We start from the raw sequence: 9565 nt of genomic DNA, 5'->3' as shown, positions 1-9565 counted from the left end.
CATTATTCAACCTCCCTTTGAAGTTGATGTAGGGACTAACATCATGTGAAATGTAAAGGCCTTCTTGACCTACAAAATGGTATGGGTCCCAAATGCTCTCAGATATTCCAAGTCAGATAAGATGGCTTTTTTTTTCCACTAGATGTTGTTAAATTCCACGTCCTTTTGACCTTGGATGTTGTTTCTTCCACACATTGAGCTTGAATGGTCTTGTACACATTTAGCTACTGGTAATCTCTGGTTAAATTTGTTTTGCGATCATATACTGCATTCTCTTGTTACTTATTGTTCTCGGTTGGACTCGCTTATTGGCTATTGCTTATACTTGCTTGAGTCTTCTTGTTGATTATGATAGTCGTTTCATGTTTTATTCTACATTTACTAGCTGCATTATCCTTTTCATTGATGGCATTTTCTTTCTTCTTTAAGGAAGGAACTATGCCTTTTCATTTCAGTTTTTTGCCTTGTGTGTTTATGCAGATTACATAGTATACTGATACTATGAAGAACAAAGATGGAAAACCAACTACCCAACCTCAGAAAACATGTAGGACGGTTCCCATGGCAATAATGCTTGTTGTGCTTTGCGTGCCTTTCGTTCTACCTGGGCGGGTTCTTTTGTTCGCGAAAGGACATTTATTTAACTCAGGCAGTTGATAAAGCAGGTGGAGCTTCAAAGGAAACGAAAACTGGCGCTCTCCAGATCAAAGATGTAACTTTTCCTGCATGCCCTGCAGATTTTCAAGATTACACGCCGTGCACAGATCCGAAGGTATTCTTAAAATACGTTTGTTTCTTGGTCTTACTGTTTGAATCTGATGTGTGTTTTTCCATCAAATGAATAGAAAAAGACCACTATGATTAATGGCAAACACTAAGGTAGTATTTGGGTTGTTTTTACAAAATGTTCCGAGAACATGTTTCCAGAAATGAATTGGTAAATGTGATTGATGATCGGTTCTTCTTAATGAGATATAAGAATAGATCCGAGTTATTTAATTTATAATACTTTGTGAGAGTATTTTGAAATTTTAAAATCTAACTTATTGGGTTCGAGTATAATATAATTCTTCTGTTTTATTCGGGGGAAAGTTATATTGAAATAATGATTCCATAGGAAAATGTAAAATGAGGTGGAAATGTGTTTAGACAAGAGAAATTGAAGATGAGGTGAAACTGGTTATTTTCACTTCTGGAAAATGGGAAGTTTGGAGAAAACATCAATAAATATTACCTACGCTTCTGTGGTTATCCGTTATCAGTCACTGAAAGTTTATTTCCTGTAGCGTAATCCTAGTTGCCTGAACCCAACAATTTACGGTATTACTGCAGAGGTGGAATAAGTACAGTCGTCACCGGTTTTCTTTTCTCGAGCGCCATTGCCCTCCATTGTTTGAAAGGAAAGAATGCTTGATTCCCCCTCCTAACGGTTACAAATCACCTATCAGATGGCCAAAGAGCAGAGATGAATGTTGGTACAGGTAATAAGCATTTTCTTCAGGAAAATTCATCTGATTTGAAGCGGTTTACTTGTTCTCATGGCTTGGCGTTAACTAAAAAAATATTCAATTTTTTTAGGAATGTTCCATACGACTGGATTAACAGAAAGAAATCGAATCAGCATTGGCTGAAGAAAGAAGGGGAAAAGTTCCTCTTTCCTGGTGGCGGCACTATGTTCCCCAATGGTGTTGGTCCTTACGTGGATTTGTTGCAAGATCTTATTCCAGGAATTAAAGATGGGACAATTCGTACGGCTATTGATACAGGGTGTGGGGTGAGTTTACTTTCTATGGTTCATCCGCAAATTTTATCTCCCTGTACAAAATCATTAGCATTTTACTCATAAATGTTCAGGTTGCAAGTTGGGGAGGTGAATTGCTCGATCGTAGGGTTCTATCATTATCTCTCGCCCCAAGAGATAACCATGAAGCTCAAGTTCAGTTTGCTTTGGAACGTGGAATACCCGCAATCTTGGGCATCATTTCGACGCAACGGCTACCCTTCCCGTCAAACTCTTTCGACATGGCACATTGCTCAAGATGCCTTATTCCGTGGACTGAATTCGGTAATTACATTTACCCTGTGTTGCATGCTTGATTTCAAATAATTTATTGTGAAAAGCTATTCAGCTAGTTTTAAATCATTCTTATGAAAACCAATCCAAATAGTTTCTAATCGTTTTTAAGGCCTTGAGTCGGAATACTTGGAATCTATCATTTACCATGCACCGGTATCCTTCTCAGGTGGAATTTACCTTCTAGAGATACACCGCATTCTCCGTCCTGGTGGTTTTTGGGTACTTTCTGGCCCCCCAGTAAACTATGAGAATCGTTGGAGAGGATGGAATACAACTATTGAAGACCAGAAATCAAATTATGAAAAACTGCGAGAATTACTTTCCTCGATGTGTTTCAAATTATACAAGAAGAAAGATGATATTGCCGTTTGGCAGAAATCATCCGACAATAGCTGCTACAAGAAGCTCCAGGCACCCGACAATTATCCTCCGAAGTGTGATGATGGTACTGAACCAGATTCAGCATGGTACACTTCAATTCGACCTTGTGTTGTTGTTCCTCACCCGAAGTACAAGAAACTAGCATTAAAATCGCTTCCCAGATGGCCCGAACGACTGCATACTGCTCCTGAGCGTGTTTCTGATGTTCGAGGTGGAAGTGACGGTGCTTTCAACCACGATGATAGTAAATGGAATATACGAGTAAAACACTACAAGAAATTGCTCCCTGCAATTGGAACTGACAAGATACGAAACATCATGGATATGAACACGATGTATGGAGGTCTTGCTGCTGCTCTGAATGATGCTCCTTCGTGGGTTATGAATGTCGTCTCGTCCTATGCTCTAAATACGCTAGCTACAGTGTATGATAGGGGCCTCATAGGAACCTATCACGATTGGTAATGCATATTTTACCTGAAAATGCATCAACATTTATCTTTTGAAAGTGTTTGATTCTCAGATGATGTTGATATATTTGGCATCATTTTTAGGTGCGAGGCTTTTTCAACGTATCCCCGAACATACGATCTCCTTCATTTAGACGGCCTTTTCACCACTGAAAGTCACAGGTGAAGCTCTACTCCCCTCCTCTCCACTATGTTTCTTGAATGAAGTTCTTGTGAACAACACTCTCTGACAAATGTGTTTTCAATCAGGCACCATGGCCCTAGATAAATGCCATATTTCCCCAATTCTGTGTACAAACAAATCGAATCAAGTCAAATTCTACACAAATTTATAAATTGAAGCTCTGTCTAATTTGTTTGCTCAAAGCGAAGCTCAAAGAGTGAATTACTCTGAAGTCAAGTAAAATTCAAGATATTAATTAGTACATTAACACTTGCCGTCAGCTATCACATAAAATATTTTAGCTCAGAAAATGTCAAAGCATGCTCGAGCTAGTCTCGAATTTGATGTTCTTGAAAACAATATGTTTGCACAGCTACCCCAGTCTTCAAAAAAAACTATGCTCATCCCCCACCAATAATAGTCCTTTTGACACTATTCTTTTGGCAGATGTGAAATGAAGTACGTTATGTTAGAGATGGATCGCATACTCCGGCCAAACGGGTATGCAATCATCCGGGAGTCGAGCTATTTTGTGGATGCTGTCGCTACGGTTGCTAAAGGAATGAAATGGAATTGTCGTAAAGAAGACACGGAATATGGTGTTGAAAAGGAAAAGCTCTTAATTTGCCAGAAGAAGCTATGGTACACAAAGGGAAGTTCATAAGATGCTTGAGAAAACAGAGAATTGTGGAGATTTTTTCTTTCAGAGATCACACTTATACTAAACTCAAAATACCGGCCATAGAAGAGAAGTAAGTTCTATAATACCACTCTCTCATATATTGTCCGTTGCATAAAAACTTCGTGTCAGACGAGCTACAAGCTATCAGTTGTTGTTGGCTTATTATTTCACCATTTGACGAGGTCTTATTATTCTAATTGGCCAATCTTGAGTAGCTTAACCAAGCTGATCGACGTTTGGTGTCGCAAAAGTTCGGTTTTACTAAAATAACAATCGCTTTGTAATTAATTCGATTCGATTATTTCAGTAAATCATTTGATAGTTTCTTTGCGTCCGGCTCTATTTGGTTTTGTTTTCCTAGCAAATTTGACAGGCCGGGAACACCAAACCTACAGTGGAAAATCTAATTTCGGTTTGTTTAGTTAATTTGGTGTGCTTTTGCTTCCTCAGATGTGATAATGAAGTATTTGTAGAATTTATCAGGTGTGCATGATTTATCGTGACTCGTGCATGGATCCTTTTACGTATACTTATTCAATTAGAAATATCGATCTAATTCAAATTCTGTTTCGCGATTTCATAATCTAACTTTGAAATTTATAAGTGACTTAGATATAGAAATCACAAGAATGGAATGGCTCATTTGAAAGGTAAATGATTAAATCTTTTTAAATTTGAAGAAATAAAGTTTTTAATCGGAATACGAATAAAACAGAAAGATCTTTTTAACTATTAAAGGTTTACAAGAACGAATCAAGTTTTTACCATTAAACTATATTCGTTACAATAAAAATATTATATACAAATGGACTTTTTGTTTCGTATGTTCATTAATTATAATAATTATATTGGATTAAAAAAAGTAACTTGCACATTCCAACCTCCAAAGCAAAAATTCCAACTTTTCCCCTTTGATTTGGAGAGATGAAAATTAAAGTTTCCTTTTTTTTCCCCCATAAAATCAATGTCAAGGGGTATCATGGTAGATACAACCTCGTCACATATAATGCTGCTAAAATCCATGAATGATCTGCCAAGAAAATTTCATAACTTTTTTTAGAGATTGTAAACATTCTTTAAATATTTTTAATAGACTCGATCAACTTGGTGTCAAATTATTCTGGGTTGAATGCGATTTCATATTATCGTCTATTCAAAAAAAAAAAAAAAAAAAAAAAAAAAAAAAAAAAACTAGGTCGTAGATTTTGGGTTTATCGAAATTAAAACAATCCAAGAGCCAATCCAACAGTTAAAAAACATTAAAGTTGCGTTTAGATTGAAGGGTCTGGATTTGATGAAATATTTGAGATTTGAGATGACTATATTTTGGGATGAATTCAAAATTCACGACAATTACTTAAGAAATAACTATATAGAATTTGGAATTCATGTCAAGTGGATTTCCTAAAAAAATAAATGAATTTGAAATCCTTCTCTTAATCTTGATGGGAATTAAAACACACTTAATAGTGATGATATATTCCTTAAAATAGATGCGAGTGGAAACATGTTGTGTTCAACTAATGGGTGAACACAACTCGAGCACTCGAGTTACTCACGAGCAGCTCGAGTTGAGTTCGAGTAGTTCAAGCCCGTAAAAGAACCGAGTTTGAGTAATTTATGAATTATACAATTGATTTAAAAAATTAACATAATGCATTCATAACGCGGGATCAATTTTTTTGTCTACCGGATTAGTCTTTCATGTTTTATTTTGCAAATTGTTAATTAAATATTAATCATATGAATTTTGTTTAATATAAAAACATATTTATAATTAATTTATATGATATTTTATTAATATTAAATAATAAATATATTTAATTTTTCTCAAATAATAAATATAAAATATAAATAAAAACAAAACTCAATTTAAAAAAAATAATGGGCATGGCACATCAGCAACAGTGTGGGGACCCGGACGCTAATCATATTCTTAATCATTATTGGGATTAATTAATCAATTATAATAAACAAGGTCTAATTTTTTTTTTAAATGCAGAAGTTAATGAAATTAAACTCCTATACACATCAGTATAAAAGTATAAATCTGATACAATATACAATCATACACATCTCAGGTTCAACAACTAACTATCAAGTGTTTAAACCCTATTTCTAGTTCAAGTCCGTAGTCTCCACTCTAACTCAATCTTTCTTCATTTCTGTGACCCTGAACCTGTCCCACATGTTGTCATGCACACATACAGACAAGACAACAGCCGGATAATTCCGGTGAGATATAAATATCCCAGTATAAACAATGTATCAATCCAATCATATAAAACATATATAAAAGCATAAACAATCATTAAAACATGTATCCAATCTGACTACATGAACAAATACGAATCTGTATTTAAAACAATGTCTTGTTATCTTATCTCAACTTATTTCTAATCTAGGGATCCCAATCTAATTTAGACTTTGGTATGCTGTATCGAATGTCTACAATAGACGTCGATCTACATCTAAGCTCATCGATACACAGTAATTCTAGAGTCTCAACGGTTCTGCCCTAGACTCAAACTCTGACTCTGCTCTAAGTCAATAGATTAACATATCAATCTGATAATCTGCAAATATCAATGCAATAAAATAAAGTATGTGATTTAGGGAAATTCAAGTCAAACCTAACTCGAGTTGTGCAATCCCGAATCAACATTTATTTATACCTTTCTTGCTGTCAATCTGATACAATCAAAGTCTGTCACTGTTCAATCTGGCAATGACAAGATCAATATTCTGTATCAATCTTATAATCAAATCACGACACCTCTGTTTAATCAAATTCTGACGGTACAACAGTACAATCTCGCGATATCTGTGATACCAAACCAGTATCTACTAATTCCAACAATTTACAATCAACCACCGTACAAATCTGATATCAATTCTAGTCAATTTCATTCTGAAATTCATAACAATTACATATTCAGTTCGTTTCTAAATCTGACTTCGATTCTACGCTGTCTAACATGTCAAGAACAACATATATGACGTGTATTCAATTCTAACAACATCATAATTTCAAAACATGTCAAAACATAGTAAAACTTACGTCATGTAGTAGCCTGCGTTGATATGAACACAGTAGCGAAGTCGGATTTAAAATCTAACGGACGGATTGATCGTAAATCAAATTCTGAAGTCAAAAGCAATTCCTCCCTCACGTTTTCGTTTTCTTTTCTTCTGATTCATTTAAGAATTAAGGTATATATATATATATTCATTTAAGAATTAAGGTATATATATATATATATACACGTTGCATATCAAGCTAGGTGGCACATTTCTTTGAGCAGCACGTCTCGCGCATATGCGCGACATCAACCGGCGCATATGCGCGAGACCTTAAGTCTCGGCGCGTGTCTACACGGTGGCTCGCGCATATGCGCGACACATCTTGGCGCATATGCGCGAGGCTTCTGCTCAAAAATGCCAACTCTCTGCCACCCTTGCGCATGTGCGCGAATCCAAGTCGCGCATATGCGCGAACCTCTTTGGACCTCTCGCGCATGTGCGCGCATATAGTCGTGCATGTGCGCCGATGCCACTGTCCTCGCACATACATATTTTTATGCCAACTTTAAACCGTGTCCCGATTAATCCTTTCATAATCATGTCAAATTATAAATCAATAATTATTGATTATTAGGATCAAATTCTCGGGCATTACATTTCTCCCCCCCTAAGATACGATTTCGTCCCCGAAATCACAGGCATTTAATCGTATCAATAAGGAGTATATATACAAACTGTATAAGAAATTTACATTATCGAAATAACTCTGAGAATTCTTGTCTCATGTCTGATTCAGTTTCCCAGGTGGCTTCTTCAGTGCCATGACGAGTCCATTGAACTTTCACGAGTGGAATAGTCTTCGTTCTGAGCTGTTTTTCTTTACGATCAATAATCTGAACCGGTTTTTCAACATAGCTCAACGTCTCATCCAGTTCGGCCTCGTCTGGTTGAATAGCATGTGAAGCATCAGGAAGGTACTTCCTTAATAACGATACATGAAAGACATCATGTATTCCAGATAGTGAAGGCGGTAAAGCGAGTCGATAGGCACGATCTCCTATCTTCTCGAGAATCTCATAAGGCCCAATGTATCGTGGAGACAGTTTCCCTTTCTTGCCAAATCTGACAACTCCTCTGAAAGGTGAAATCTTTAGAAATACTCGGTCTCCTACCTCAAATACCAACGGTCTACATCGAACATTGGCATATTTGGCATGTCTGTCTTGTGCTGCCTTCATTTTCTTTTGAATTAGCTTCACTTTTTCTGTCATATCTCTGATCATATCTGGTCCAATCTCAGGCACTTTAGAGATATCATCCCAATAGAGAGGGGATCTGCACTTCTTTCCGTACAACGCTTCGAATGGTGCCATCTCAATACTCGTCTGATAGCTATTGTTGTACGAAAACTCGCAGAGCGGCAATACATCTTGCCAATTAGTGCTAAAATCAAGCACTACTGCTCTCAGCATATCCTCCAGTTTCTGGATAGTCCGCTCTGACTGTCCGTCGGTCTGTGGATGGTATGCGATACTTAGATGTAATTTCGTACCCAGAGCCTGTTGCAAACTCTGCCAGAAATGCGAAGTAAATCGAGGATCACGGTCTGATACAATTGACTTCGGCACTCCGTGTAATCTGACCACTTCTCTGACATAGATCTCTACAATCTGGTCAAATCTGTACGTCATCTTGTACGGAATAAAACATGCGGATTTGGTCAATCTATCAATCACGACCCAAATCGCATCACAACCTTTGGAGGAACGCGGTAGTTGCGTCACAAAATCCATGGAAATGTGATCCCATTTCCATTCAGGAATAGACAAATTCTGTAATAACCCTCCTGGTTTCTTTCTTTCTGTTTTCACCTGCTGGCAATTTAGACATTTGGAGACAAATTCGGCAATGTCAGTCTTCATTTGTTTCCACCAGAACTGTCTTTTCAGATCGTTATACATCTTTCTGCCACCAGGATGAATACTCAATCGACTGTTGTGCGCTTCTGAAAATATCTGTCGTCTCAAATCTGAAACATTCGGCACAACCAGACGATTATTCACATACAAGACGTTATCACGTACCTGATACTCCGATCGATGTCCTGTTTTAACCATCGATACTGATTTTTGTACATTCTGATCAACTTTCTGAGTTGCCTTAATCCTCATAATCAGTTCTGGTTCTACTTGCACCGTATAAAGTCGCAACGGTCTATAATTTGTTTCAAATGCTAATCCAGACAAACATCAGTCTTCTATCAAATTTGAAACACCGATCGTCGACAAGGATAAAGAACATACCTTTCGACTTAGTGCATCTACTGCTGCATTAGACTTTCCTAGATAGTATTTGATTTCACAATCAAAATCTTTAAGCAAATCCAGCCATCTTCGTTGTCTCATATTCAATTCAGATTGTGAAAACAGATATTTTAAACTCTTATGATCAGAATATATCTCAAACTTCTCACCATAAAGATAGTGTCGCCGACTCGTTATATCTTTAATGCAAAGACAATGGCTGCCAATTCTAGGTCATGAATTGGATAACGGGTCTCATGTGGTTTAAGCTGTCTTGAGGCATAAGCAATAACATGCCCTCGTTACATCAGCACACATCCCAACTCTCTGTGAGAAGCGTCACAATAAACCACAAAATTACCAGTACCGGATGGAATAGTCAACACCGGGGCATTGGTCAGTCTCTTTTTCAACTCAAGAAAACTGGTCTCACATTCTTCAGACCAAACAAATGGATCATTCTTT

The 9565-nt window shown here is 36.9% G+C and overlaps 1 pseudogene; it reads left to right on the top strand.

The window, feature by feature from the left end:
- Window positions 1-484: 484 nt before the first annotated feature.
- On the top strand, window positions 485-4103 carry LOC140807232 (probable methyltransferase PMT21; annotated as a pseudogene).
- The last annotated feature ends 5462 nt before the right edge of the window (window positions 4104-9565 follow it).

The sequence above is a fragment of the Primulina eburnea genome, chromosome 12 (genome assembly GCF_022965805.1).
Source record: "Primulina eburnea isolate SZY01 chromosome 12, ASM2296580v1, whole genome shotgun sequence".
Taxonomy (NCBI): Eukaryota; Viridiplantae; Streptophyta; class Magnoliopsida; order Lamiales; family Gesneriaceae; genus Primulina; species Primulina eburnea.
The sequence above is the reverse complement of the archived record's forward strand: the minus strand, read 5'-3'. Positions and strand labels throughout refer to the sequence as shown.